The sequence below is a fragment of the Leptonychotes weddellii genome, chromosome 10 (genome assembly GCF_054177405.1).
Source record: "Leptonychotes weddellii isolate Sample4059 chromosome 10, ASM5417740v2, whole genome shotgun sequence".
NCBI lineage: Eukaryota > Metazoa > Chordata > Mammalia > Carnivora > Phocidae > Leptonychotes > Leptonychotes weddellii.
In genome coordinates, this window is record NC_138378.1 from 36,615,045 (window position 1) to 36,629,918 (window position 14,874).

Genomic DNA, 14,874 nt, shown 5'->3' on the forward strand with positions numbered 1-14,874 from the left:
GCCCTCTCCTTATACACTGCATTCCCTCTTGCCTTCTAAAGGATACTGTAAGACGTAGTTTTCTCTTCTCGCTCCTGCACCAACACATTCTCATTCTGTATCATTCTGCACTAGATTATTCCCATCAGCACCCAAACAAGCTATTATTTCTCTCATCTTAAATTCCCACCTGGCCTCATTGTCCTTTCTAATTACCACTCCATTTCTATCCTTCCCATCATCACAAAACTCCTTGAAAGAGTTTATTCTTGGTATTTCAATTTCTTTCTTCCCATTGTCCCTTGAATCCCCTTCAATCCACTCAGCATTCCACTCAAACTACTCTTACCAGCGTCATCAACAACCCCCATACTGCTAATGCACTGGTTAATTCTTGGTCTTGATCTTACTCCATCTATCGGCAGGATTTGATGTCCCGACAGCTCCTCCTTGTAACTTTTTTCATTTGGCTTCTAGGTTGCTACACTCTCTTACCTCAGTTTTCTCTGCTGAGACTTCTCTTCATCTCCCTGACCTCTAAACATCAAAGTATCCTAGGGCTTAGTCCTTGAACGTTTTATTTTCTATCTGCACTCACTCCTTTAATGATCCCATCCCATCTCAAAGCTTACATTTATATGCTGATGATTCCCTGGATGCTCATATCTGTCCCCCGAACCCAGACTCATATATCCTACTGTGCCTACTTGGATGTCTAATTGCATCTCAGACTTAACATGGCTAAACTTACCAAACTTAATATCCCAAACTCCCTCCCCTTCCTACCTCCCCATCTCAGTAAATGACAATGCCACTCTCCTACCTGTTCAATCCAAAAACACTGGCATCATCCTTGATGTTCCTCTTTCTCTCCTCTTTTCCTCTTCAAACGTGCTACATCATAAGTATGGCCTCAAGGACTTTTCATGAGATTTTTCCTCTTTCTGGAATATTCTTTTCACATGACTAGCTCCCTCACTTCTTTTAGGTCTAGGCTCAAAATCACCTTCTCACTGATACTTTCTCTGGATATACTATCTAAAATGGCACCCCCTTACCCATCTCCACACTACTTGCTCCTCTCTTCTAATTTACTGTTCTACTAGGCACTTCCTACTACCTAACATGGTATCCTGTTTTCTGTCTGTCTTCTCCACTGGAATATCAGCTCCAGGAGAGGTGGGATTTTTAGCTGGTTTTCACTGCACCTTAGAAGAGTACTTGGCACGTCACAGGCATCCTAAATGAAGAGATGGAAGAGGGAGCCCCAAGATGGACTTATCTTACAAATGCTTAGGCTCTCAGTGACAATGAGCCAGCAACACCTTTTTTCACCTCTCTGGGTAGAAGAGATGGCCTCAAGTAAAATTAGGATAAAGATATAAGGTAAGTGGACACTTAGCTTGTAGGGCTTTGGCCTGCAGTCTTTCCCACCTTGTTTTCTCAGCTCATTCATGTCAGATCACTATTTAAAATCTCTAATTAATGAAATGGCTATTCCAAATCTACCTCATAATTTGGGGTTTCATTCCTCTTTCCATGGTGGCCCGAGAATAGTACCTTTATAAGGGATACCAATTTCTCTAACAACATGCATACACTAAATACTGGGGAGATCGTGACCTGCCTAAGTGATTTCCTGGGCAGGAGAATCAAGGGCATTGGGCACAAGCCAACAAGTCAGCAAGGAGAGGACATAGTCCCTGAGGGAGCCCCCAGAAAAGTATCCAATGCACTTCCTTCTGCTTTCTTGGTATCAGTCCCCAGTGCTTTCAGTGGCATGTGGGATGCTAAAACATGGTGGCATGCAGAGCTGAGAGGGGCCAGAGAAAGATGGCCCAATGTACAGAGGACTATCACAAGCTTTATACATGTACTCCTTTGAATTGGGCTTAATAAGGTCAGTATAGGTGTAAGAGGGATCTCTATCTTCACTGTGTTATGCTGGTGACTCCAAGAGTCCCACTATTAATGAAAAGGAAGGGAACTTTCTGGAACCATTAACACTGTGTATATAATTTCTTCAAAATGCTAAACAATGAAGATCACTACTGGCACATTCTGGGTAATGATTTATTTTGTTGCCGCATATCTTACTTAATATGTTAATAAACTCAAATTAACAAACCCCCATTACAGATCTGAATGACTTCAACCCTCAGTGTTTCAGTCTATAGTCTAAACCACTAAAAGTGTGATGCCTGACCAGCAGCACCAGGAACTTGTTAGAAATGCAAAGTCTGAGGTTTCACCCACACTTACTTAATCAGAAGCTCTGAGGTGTATAAGCAGCCTTGCTGTAAATCACTGCAGTACTGCTGCTCCAAAATCAAGTCTGGTGTCCTAGTAGCCTCCCGCCCACCCTCCCTCAAGGCCAAGGCCCTCAGCGTGGCATTCAGGGCCTTTTCCAGGCTGGCCCAACGCCACCTTTGTAACGTCAGCTCCCAGTGGATCAGAAATCTCATACTTCAGACAACTTAACCCAGAAATACGGCATATTCACTGGCCTTTTGCAGAATCTTTTGAACGGCCTCCTCAGTTATATACCCTATTCTGTGACTAGAGAGCTGCCTCCCGGGTGGCATCCAAACCGCAATTCCTCCCTTGGCAGCTTTCTCACAGTTCTCTCCTGGAAAAATCATTCCCTCCTCCATGATTCCTTAGCATGTAGCTCATGGTTTAACCAGAGCACATATCACAGGATATCAGTTATATCATTAAAGTTGTATTAATTAACCTACAGAACTGATATTAGTTACATAAGTGCCTCTCCACCCTACAAAATTTTAAGCCTTCTGAGGGAATGAGCATTTGGCAGTAATTGGGGTAGAGGGGGAAGAACTCTAACTGCAGAAATAAACATTCATTGAGCTACTGCTATGTGTTAGGTGCCACATTAGATGTTGGCAGTTTGCTGAAAGGTGTACTTAAGATTATTTTTCTTTTCCAATCAGGTAAGAGTTCCAGGCTTGGCCTAGATCTGTCAAAATGGCAAACAGGGCCTGCTGCCATCCTGGCTCCACATACCCTTTTCTAGTGGTGTCTTTGAGGTTCATCTGAATCACATTATTTGAATTGGTCACACAGTACAATGATCTGTTTTTTTTAACTGCATTGAGAATATGGTGCCTTCTCAATATATCTGTAACACAAGTTTACAGTGACACAGAGAGATTTCTAAATTCTTCACCCTTGAGATCTTTACCTGACTCCAGGTTAAGTATAAGGACTGCAACGGCTCAGGCTTCCTATTTTATATATAAAACATTTAAATCTCCCCTTGTCTGCCAACATGCAAACAGGATGAGGACAAGGATGATGAAGCATAAAGGCCAGTCATGATCACTGCAGAAACAGGGGGGTGGGGCGTGGGGGTAAGGCAACCAACCACATGTGTCATCTCTCCACAGGAAAACATGGAGTCAAAGTCAAGTCCCTTCTCTATAATGGAGACACCATCACCCGTGGAGGTGGGAAAAGGCACATGTGAAGTTTGGAAAACCTACATAGAAAGGGGAAATATATATTAAAGTCTTATTTTTGCCCCAAATTAAAATTGGGCATGGGATGAGGTGCTGATGCAGACAGAAGGGACAGAAGATCACTACACTAAATAAATCAGGTCAAAATATTCGATTATTTTCTTCAATGTTGAGAAAGCAGGGCATCATTACTGCATATCTTTGAGCAGCAAATTCATTACTTCTCTGTCACTGGATGGCTCTGCTGATACAAATCCATCTTTTCTGGGCCATAAAATGATCAAGTGTAACTTAAACACCATAAACATGTCCATGAGATGAACTGCATTTACTTATAAACAATTCTCTATTGAGTGCTTTCCACAAATTTATGTTATATACATATTTTGCTGGTTTGAGAATTGTCGATTTTAAGATCTGTCATCAGTATATATTCCCTTGTGTATATCTATCTGTGTAAGGAGAATCTATAATTTTTCACCCAAAGAAAAATACTCTAACTGGCTTCCTTGTAAATAGTTACTATTAGAGTTCTCTCAAACAACATTTATTTTCTAACATTTCGAGGAGCTGCCTAAAGTATATAAAAATTCCTTCTATTTAGTAAGTTGAATGCCAACCTAATATACTCTACAAGTTTTTACACTAAAACTTTATACTAAAGTTTAATCAGATTTGTGCAAAATATGGTCTTCCGCAGCCACAGAACTGTGAACAGGTCTGAGGGAACATGAAATATATTACAAATATTGGAATTTGTACGGTAGCAAGTATTAATATATCAGACTTAATTAAAAGCTCAGAGAACTGTTACAAATAGAACTAAACTGGAAAGAGGCCAATACCTCACTAACCACAGCCTGCCATCATCCTCTAAGTCCTTGCTCCGGTCTGCCTCTAAGATGGCCAAATCCTTCAAAGGGTTTCTGACGGGCATGCTCACACTACATTTGTGGAGTCCACTGTCTATTTTCACTGGGACTGCCCATAACCTCTTCTGGTCTCTTAGCTCACCTCTTCCCTTCTGCTCACTCCGTCACAGGCCCAGGCTGGACTCCAGGTCAGTCTTCTCACCACTGGAGGACCAACACCTCACTTCCCTAGCTCCTGAGACCTTCTAGTGGGGCCACATTAGAATAATCCCCCAAATCAGGCAGTCTATGGTGTCAGCTTTCTCTCCAGTGTGCTGCCCCCCAAAGAAAGCAGAATGTATGAAATTTATGCTATTTGACTCAACAGAGTTACTCCTACTTGGAAATCCTTCCAAATTACATTCTCGGCAATGAGTATTTCAAAACATTCTAGATTTTCAATCCTCATGGACAATGATTATGTTTTACTGAGGTGATTAGGGTCACCCAAGACCAACTGCCTGAGCACCTTTCAGCCCTTCTCAAAATGACGCTGTTGCTACATTCACTCTCCTCTTCCCCATCCCCCCCCAAACCTCTTCATCTTCACTTCACTGTCCCCACTCACCTCTACTTAAAGGAGAGTCCCTCCCCAAGGTTGGCCTCCAACTGTCCTGCTTCCTCTTACCCACAGAACATTTGTCTCTGTCTGCCCTCAGGCCTTTGTCACAGACATCCACCCATCTTCCTCAGGTAAACAAAGATGTTATCTTCCTGACTGCTCCTTCATGACTCCCCTTTGCTCTGCATTGTTCTAGTTTTTGTATGTTTCTCTCCCCTCCACTTAGTGGACCCAAGAGTACATGAACTGTTTATTCATCTTTCCTATCCTTCAATATCTTGATACTTCCTCATGGTCTTTAAAAAAACAACAGGTACCAAATGAGTACTTGTTAAATAATAAATGGATGCATAATGGAGACAGTGGAGCCCAGAGTCTCTTTTCAGTAAACACTTTTCTGTTGCACTAATTCCCTTTCTATGCTGAAATGTGGGCAGTGGAATGACCTGCATTTTAGGCCTTTTCTGACTTACCTATAGCTGTTTAAAGTTTTTAGAAAGTAAGCATTAGAGGAGATAATGGGAGAGGGTAAAGAATTATAAAACAAAGAAAGAGAAAATGTTGTTTATCAAATTCCTTTGGAGAGAGAATCTGCTGATGTAGAAGAAATACCATGATGACAGGTTTGGGGTAAGAAAGGAGGTACGGGGGGGAGTAGATGTGAGACTCCCCAAAAACATATCAAGAAACAAAAGGTGGTCTCTAAGTTGCCTTTGGGGGGGGTGGGTCCTAGGAACATAAGAGTGTTTGTTTCTGAATGTCAAGGTCCTTTGGGTATGTAAACTTGGGAGAGAGGCCTAAAAAGTAGGCTGAAGTGGAATCTTTCCACTTAGCAAGGGGGCAGCAGCTGGAGCTCCCAAAGGATATCTTGGAAGCAGGAGGGAAGGCCGGTGCTTTTGGGAGAACGTAATTAGCTAACAGGGTATCTTCAGTTAGTTGTTCTAAGATGTGCAACGCACCTCCTTCCTTGGTTTCCTTAGGGAAATTTCAGGCAAGTTTATATACCTTTCTTTCTGAGAAACCCAAAGGAGTGCTGAGCTCTACAGCCAAATGGACACAAAGGAAAAGACACCATGTCAGCAACCACGTAGGCAGCCAATAGCTGCCATGGGAATCATGCCCACAAACTGCGTCATGAGATCTGGAAGTGAGCAGGCATCCCCCTCCACGGCAGTGGCCCCAGGAACCAGCAGACTACGAACTCTGGAAATTCTGTCTCCAAGGCACTTGAGTGAAGAAATTGGGCCCCAGCAGGAGGAGCATGGTCTTAAAGCCAGTGCACTGGGCAAGGAGAGAGGAATCTATAATCCAATCCTAGATCTGCCCTGACTGTTGGTGACACAAACGGGAGGTGTATGGAGTTTGGAGAATTTTAAAGACTCCTATAAGTAGGAGACCCACGCAGATATAAGATTATTCAGCCCAGTTATCCAAGAAACTCCCCAGATATCCTTCTGCGTAGATGTAGCACCAACAAGTACAGGAAGTGCCTCAGAGCCCTTGGCTTCTAGACCTGGGTTGAACATGGCGTGCCATGCAGAAAGGAGCTGACTAGTGAGCTACACCACATCTACAGAACTATGAAGTGATGCAAAATCGAACAGCGCTTTCTAGCTGACCCAAGTCTCAGCCTTTTGCAGTAACTAGAAATTACCACTTCTATATGCTTCAATTTCAGCACCTTCAAAATCGGGATAATACCATTTATTTTAGTGTACTTTATCTAGCAGTTTGAAGGTAAATTTGAAAGAATGTAAAAAGGCTCTAAGATTCTGATAAGATGGATGCCTTTTAAATCCAAGATCATTCCTAATAAGTATTTTTCCCTTCCCTTAACACCTCTGTAAAACCAGTGAGGAATAGTGAAAATTACCCTACTTTAAAATTGTGTGAAATTGCGAGAATGAGAGCCTAACCAATTTTCCTTCAAATTACCAAGATATTCAGAGGCAAAGCCCAGAATGCAAACTCTCTACCAGGCATCACTGGAGAATGGAATAATGAAAAACTCTGGATTAAGACAGACTTGGATCCTAACTTTAGCCCATTGCCTAATTAGCTGTGTGACTTTGGTTCTATTTTGCAACTCTTCCAGGCTTCAGTTTCTTCACCTGTGAAATGGGCTCGTGATACTAACCTACAGATGAAGGAAAAGCATGTGAGACAACCAGCAGGGTGTCGGGGTGCCCAGTAAATGGTAACTCCTGGAACTGTGATCCTGTTCCTAAAGAAAGCCTTTTCTTATGCACGACTGAAAGGCAAGGGGTATCCTCGGGCAGCAATTGCAAAGAGGGGAACTCAAACCATTTCGTGACTTATTTTAAAACCAATTCATTTCAGGAAGAGATGTAAAACCCCCAAAATTCTGAAGTTAAGGAAGACAAAATATTAATATAGTCTTATAAGGAAAAAACATATTTGAAATGAAAATTCAAGGCCTGGCCACACATGATGACTGCTTTCCTTTGGTGCTTGTGAGTCAACTCATTTCTTCTTTGCTGTTTCTCATATATGCAGCCTTTACCTTGTGAAGAGAAACACAACTGCTCAAGTGAAAGTGACAGAAAAGATTAGTTGCTTTGTGTGAAAATAGGGGAAGGGAAAAGTGTTTTTTCTTAAATTTTTCAGTGAAAGACAACGTTCTCACAGAGATGGAGGGGTGCTTAAAAAAACAGGATAAAATATGATTCTTCGAGTCCCAATGTTATTTCTTTCACTTGTTATTTATGTTTGAAAATAATACACAAACTGAATATTAGGATCTAGATGGACCACAGCTTATGCAACACTCCATTTGTCTCAGCTATGCTAATACACACACAGGGAGATAATCTGTCAAGTTACTAATAAGCAGAGATTCAGATGCCAACACACAAATCCTTCTGAACATTTATATTCTATCAAGTTGGGAGTATTTCTAAAAGATGTATGTGTGCATAGTTTATCTAATAGACTGGAATCGCTCTTATTTCTGTTCTGCCAAATAAAGAGAAATTTCTCTGACTGTAAATGTGACTGCTTCAACTCCCAAACTGCAAATTTTCTGGGCATTTCCTTTTCATGATCCCTGGCAGGTCTATCCACCATCAAATTCTCCAGGTTTGTCAAAGCCTTAGTAATAGCCCCAATTTACAAAGTGCCTGCCACGTGGCCAGAATTCGAGATAGAAAATCAAAATACAAACAAAAATAAGAGATTTTGAAAACAGGCAAAGATGTGTAAATGGCCACCATGTTTAGACCAACACTAAAATATGGCCTCGACTTCTAAAAAGTGCAGAAAGTAGTGAAATGTAGAAGGCACATTAAAATGAATAAGCAAGGGCACCAGTATGGCTCAGAGTTCTCAGATCTGACATGGGCATTTGGTACCTGGTTCACCCTACTAGCTGTGTGGCCTTGAGCAAGTCATTCATAATTTCCCAATTCATTAAATGCAAATAATACCCCCATTTTGGTATAGTTTCCACATTTCTGGAAATGTCTGGCAAAGAACCCGGGCTGAAGAAGGTACTTGATGGATGATGGTGTCCTCCCTTGAAGAGAGGCTGCAAACTCAACTGGCCTACAGGGCTCAGTGAGAAACGAAACTCCAAGAGGCTCCACGAGTGTCAGGATGTAGGACAACAGGGAGCGTAGCGGGAGTCTACGTGTTATTTGAGCACCTTCAATTCTGCTACAGAGGATGGACGAAGCTCATCAGAAGGGCTAAGCACTGCCAGTAAGTAAGCTAGCAGTTTACGGGATATAAGTAAACCTCAGAGAATGTGTCAGAACAGACAGCCAGTACTCAAGCAGCTTGTGAGACAAACGAATTCATAAGATATGCCAAGTAAGGGCCTATAACCTATAGGGCATGACAGAGAAAGGTAGAATAGATAAATATGAGGGCACAGATAAGAACATTACCTAGAGAAAGAAAGTCTTAGGTCATGATCATGCCTGCTCGGGGCCAACAGCTAATTCAGCCCCGCATGGAAGACCACTGGTGACAACAACCTGCTCCTATGCTGGGTCCACGTGTGCTCTACCTAAGAAGTGCAGGTGACAACCAGGGCTGTCCAGCAGGCCACTGGCCAGGCATGCTGCCATGGAGCAAGTGTGCACTGCCTCTGGGTGCCCTGTGTTTACTGAGGCCCCTTGCTCACAACTCTAGTCCTGACAAGCAGAGCGGGAGAGGCTGTGGTGGCAGAGAGAGACAGAGCAGGTGAACATGGTGTGATCCTGGGGTCAGAGAGTACACACCGCCCCCCTGCCGGTCCCACGCTCCATGCGCCCACCTGCCCCTCGTCCTCCTGCATCTGTGTGTGTGTGACTTAATAAACTGGGTCATCAGAGACTTCACTTGGTCTGTGAGCCTTTTTGTGCAGTGGGGACTTGGTGTGGACCGTTCCCTCAGGTGATCTCCTCTGACTGGGAGCCATGAAGACTGTGGCATGGCAGAGGGCACGGGAACTGTCCCAAGAGGAGCTACTGTCCAGCCCCAAGCTGGGCTGCCCTTTGGGACAGCGATCTAGGGTTCTCACATTTTCTGATGTTTTACAGAAACTCGGGAAATTCGGATTTCCGTGTCAGATCTCCCAAGTTCGAAACGTTGACAACACTTTGAACATTTTGAAATTCTGTTCAGGCAAAATAAAGCTCATCCTCCATGGCCACTGCCGGTTTGCTTCTGCTGCCTTCGCACTGCTGCACAACTCTGTCCGGCCCTGGCGCCGAGGGCCCTGTCACGTGGCCCTTGGGTTGTAAAAGCAAGATGCCCGCTGCCGTGTCGCACCTTCTGGGGCTCCCTGCTTATGGAGGGCCCGGCAGACCTGAGGGCCCTCGCACTAGATGTCTCCTCAACTCCAGAACAGCGACGACTGAACCCAGAAGGCGGGTCACGTACCTAAGCTCACGTGACAAAAGAAAATGGACTGGGCGCCTGGGTGGCTCAGTCGGTTAAGCGACTGCCTTCGGCTCAGGTCATGATCCCAGGTCCTAGGATCGAGCCCTGCCTCAGGCTCCCTGCTCGGCGGGAAGCCTGCTTCTCCCTCTCCCACTCCCCCTGCTTGTGTGCCCTCTCTCGCTGTGTCTCTCTCTGTCAAATAAATAAATAAAATCTTTAAAAAAAAAAAAAAAGAAAATGGACTACTGAGCGGGGCGCTCAGGCGTTACTTGACGCTGGCTACAAGCCTGTGCTGTCTAGCTTCCTCAAGGCTACACCGCCCCGCTCTCAGGCCTCCCTTGTTTCCTCTACCTCTCCTCTCCTTCTCAGGCCACTGACCACGAGTCAGAACAAAATGAGGCACATCTGGGGGCAAGAGTTGGTGACTGTTCCTGTGGTACCTTTGACCAAAATCAGACAACTGAAATGAGGAACGGTTTTGTTTTGGACGTCGTGTGTTCGAGGTAAAGCGTGTACTCCTGTGCTCCTTTGGTCTTCAAGTGGACCAAAATGATTCTGCACAGAAGGGCCTATCTCCTGCCACCACTTGAAGAAAGGCAGGGGCCTGTCTTTTCCTGAACAGCCTGTGGGGGAGGAGGTATGACTAGGGCACCAGAGGACTCCTTATAAGAGAAGACTCCAGAACACGTGCTTCCTGAGCAAGGGGCTGGAGTGCCCAGGTGCCCAGAATAATGTCCAGGGGGTGGACAGTGGGCAGAGGGCTACCCCTCTGTGCAGAACAAAACTGAACTCCTCTGTGGGTGCTGGAGACCGTCAGAGTCGGGATGTGTGCGTGCTGGCGTGTGGGAGGGTGGAGTGGGGACGTCAGAAGGGAGGCAGGAGTCACTGGCTTTCTTGCACACAGACACAGTCCAGGAGCTTGATTTGCCTGTCCTTGCCCTGGACGATGAGAGAGGCAGCCACGTCGTGAGGAAACCAGCGGGTGGGATGGCTGATCAATGACTGAATCCACAGGCACAGTCAGAGCATGGGGAGCCTGTAGGGGGCTGTGTACAAAGGGCACATGGTCACATATTCCCAAAGCTCTACCCAGGCTCTGACCAGTGAGAGCACTGGTGGCGGACTTGTGTGGGTCATATTGTTGAGTGATATCTCCTGGGTGATCATTACCAGTCAGGGCCTGTGGGAGGGCCGGGGACCCAGTGATAAGGGCCCAAGGGCTTACATCTCCAGAGAAGACCAGCTATAAACATGAGAGTGACTAGAAGAAAACCATGTGAATGTGGGCTGTGACACCTGCTCCGAAGGGAGGAAACCAGGTGACAGGACAGAGGATGGGTGGGGGGAGGAGCTACTACAGAAGTCACCACTCTAGGAAGGAGGCAGGAAGACAATCTCCTGGTAAGATCACCTACAGTTTTTACAGAAATAAAAATTCTCAGGAAAGAAAATATTTAAAAAATACACCAGTGTTAGCTTCTTTCTTTATACTAAAATATTAATATGTAAGCTAAAGGGCAGAGAATTGAAAACAATGCTGGAAACATCAGCTTATTTCTAGAACATAAGAGTATGCCAGCCTCCGTTGGACTTAACCACAGATTTCCCAGGCCGGTGTTTTGTATCCTGCTAAAATGTAATTTAAAAATTAAATTATCTCCACTCTGGTCCTGGCTAACTGAAAATGGCAACTATAATGCAGTTGTAATTGATTTCTTGTATCAATCACCGACAAGCATGTGAAGCCGGAGTGTTAGGATGACTGCTGTAGTCCAGTCAGTGGTATAACCTGTGCTGGCTGCGATTCAGGGCCAGCGTGTCTCGTGACAGGTACCTTCTGCCAGCCAGCAGGTGAACTCAGTGATACTGGGCACAGAATGAGAGGAGCCAGACTGGCACACCCTCTGCCCCTCTGCCCGCCTCTGACAGCAGTCGGCAGGACAGACACCTCTTGGAGAGAACGTGGACACAGCCCCAGAAGGACGTGTTACTGCGACCTGCTGGAAGGGATCACTGCAAGGGCCGTGGGAAATGATGCCCTCACCCCGGGGTTCCCAGGCATGTGTCCTTCAAGGATCAGTAAAATAAGGGGGTGGAAGATGGAGGGAGTGCATCATGGAGATGACAACCTTCTGTATCGTCAAATAAGGACATTAAGACAGACACCATTCCACAAACTGTCATATACCCATATAGCGGGATGCTATTTAGCAATAAAAAGAAACAAATTACTGTTATATTCAACTACGTGGATGAATCTCCGAAGCATCAGGCTACATGGAAGCAGCCAGACACAAAGGAGTAAGTGCTGCCCCGTCCCATTTACACAGCATGCTAGAGCAGACACAACTAATATGTCGTTACAGAAAGCAGCTCACAGCTCGCCTAGAGGCTGGGCAGGGGCGCGGACTGTAAAGGGGCACAAGAAACTTTCTGGACTGACTGAAAAGTCTGAAGTCTTGATGGGGGTGCTGGTTACATGGGTGTATACATGTCAAAACTCATCAAGGTACACTTAAAATGTGTGCATTTCACTGTATGTAAATATGTTATGCCTTAACAAAGTTGATTGAAAAAATTAAATGTCACCAAAAAACAAAACCCTATGTATCTATTCTCATAGTTACTTCATAAAAGAAAGTTGTTTTTAATCCCTGAATAAAGAAGATACAAAAAGACAGTCCTTTTGAATTAAGTATTAAATTTTAGTTTAATGAAAAACACGATTTTTTTCATTCTAAAGCCCAGCGATGGGAACCTCCATGGGACTGACCAGGGATCAGAAGATGAGCATTTGAGAACCACTGTTGTCTCCCTTCCTGCCCCATATCCCACTCCCTGTACCTGACCTCAAATGTACCTTAACCAGGCTCACGACTATTCATTCAGCAATGAACAATACAACTAGAGCTACCCGATTGGGGATTACAGGAAAAAGGCATGACTTAAATAACTAAGGAATTTTATCTCAGGAAAGGCCCGCAGAAAAGGGCAGGAGGCAGAGGGAACAGGAAGGGTGAAGGAGAAGTGGAGAGAACTCTGGGCAGCTACACCCCTGAGTGCCTCTTCCCAGTCCCCTCTCTGAGGCCTGCAAATTCAGCTCATGAAGACTTGCACCCAGGGGGCCCTGTGTGTTCATGGGTCAGCTTGGCCCCTTAAATGAACTGGCAGCAACCACCAGCAAGTTATACAGTCAACAGGGGTCTAATACCAGGCATCAAGACCCTTCCCTGCTGGTCACAGAGCCTTGCCAGGTGCACTCAGGACCCCAGGAGACCTTTAAGACCATCATGGGGGAAAGGTACAAAAAAGAAATTGATTTTTATTTAAAAAAGAAGCAGCAAAGATTTTTCTGAAGTTTAAAGTGTAATAGTATAAAATATCTATATACATTAACATCAGATTTTCCTTCAAAGAAGGTCTAAAACTAAATAGACTTTTAAAAAAATAATACTTTTTACCTTAGCCACCTTAAATCCACTGGTTCACCAAGAAAAGATTTTAGTAGTAGCCAAACTGTTATCATAAGTGTGACTGTATGTTCTAGAAAACATTGCCAATGCATCAGATAGTCAGATAATGGATGGAAAAGTTGTCATACTTAATTGTTTTTAAAGATTTATTCGTTTTTTTGGGGGGGGGGGAGAGCAAGTGCAGGGGGGAGGGACAGAGGGAAAGGGAGAGAGAGTCCCAAGCAGACTCCACACTAAACGTGGATCCTGACCTGGGGCTTAATCTCATGACCCTGAGATCATGACCTGAGCTGAAACCGAGAGTTGGTCGCTTAACCACTGAGCCACCCAGGTGCCCCCATACTTAATTTTAAAATTCAAGAATGTTAAGGGGGGAATGAAAAATCAAAATGAAAAAAAAAAAATCCAAAATTCTCAAAGACACAACTGTACATCGAAAGTCATTAGGATTCCAAGGGTAAAATCTCACTCAGTCCCTATGCCTTTTAAAAATTTACTTATTTTTTTTATGGGACATCTGGGTGGCTTAGTCAGTTGAGTATCCAACTCTTGATTTCGGCTCAGGACATGATCTCAGGGTTGTGGGATCGAGCTCTGTGTCTGACTCCTTGCTGAGCATGGAGTCTGCTTGTCCCTCTCCCTTCCCCCTTCCCGTTCTTGCTCTTTCTCTCCCTCTCTCAAATAAATAAAATCTTTAAAAAATTTACTTTTTTTTCTAAAAACAAACACTTACCCAGCACTTAGGAAGTGGCAGACACCATTCTAAGCAGTTTATACACCTAAATTCATACACTGCTCACACCAACCCAACCAGGTAGGTGTCTTTGTCCCTATTCTACATTAGTCTCTTGTGGACATTAACTGGCAGAGCCTGGAAAGGACACTGGCACACCCCAATAGCTATGTGTTTGCTGGGGCGTGGCCACTTTTGTTTTGTTCAAGAGAGGGACTGTACATTCGGGTCATGTTTGTTTCTAGTACTGAGGCCCTGAGACTTCTGTGACTGAGTATCCCCAGGAGAATGTGAGATGCTCAGCACACCTACCTGTGAATGCGTCTGGTGGCCCATCCTACACAGAGAACTGGGGATTCTCCAGGCAAATGCTCACAGGTCATTCCTGGTGCTGATTACAGCACCTGGGATAAGTACAAAAAGGAAGCAAAACAATGACATGCTTTCAGAACTTGGCTTTGATACCTTCAAAGAAAGCTGAACCCTTTGGTTTGGGATTTTATATATTCTGAGGTGAAAGCAGAGATTCTGAAAGGTCCCACATGATTTTCTGTATTTGGGTTCTCTAACTTGCCTTCACAGTAGCATCTTCACAATTTTGGCCAGATCTGATACAGCCTGAACTATTATTTACTTGCAATTTTTATTTAAATCAACTCAGCTTTTGTTCTAATTATTTTCTTTTTTTTGGTTCTTGAAGTATAATTGACATACAACAATATATTAGTTTCAGGTGTATAATGCATATTATGAAATGATCACCTCCTAAGTCTTGTGAATCTCTGTCACCACACAGGAATGGTTACATTTTTTTTGTTTTTTTTTTAAGATTTTTTTTATTTATTTG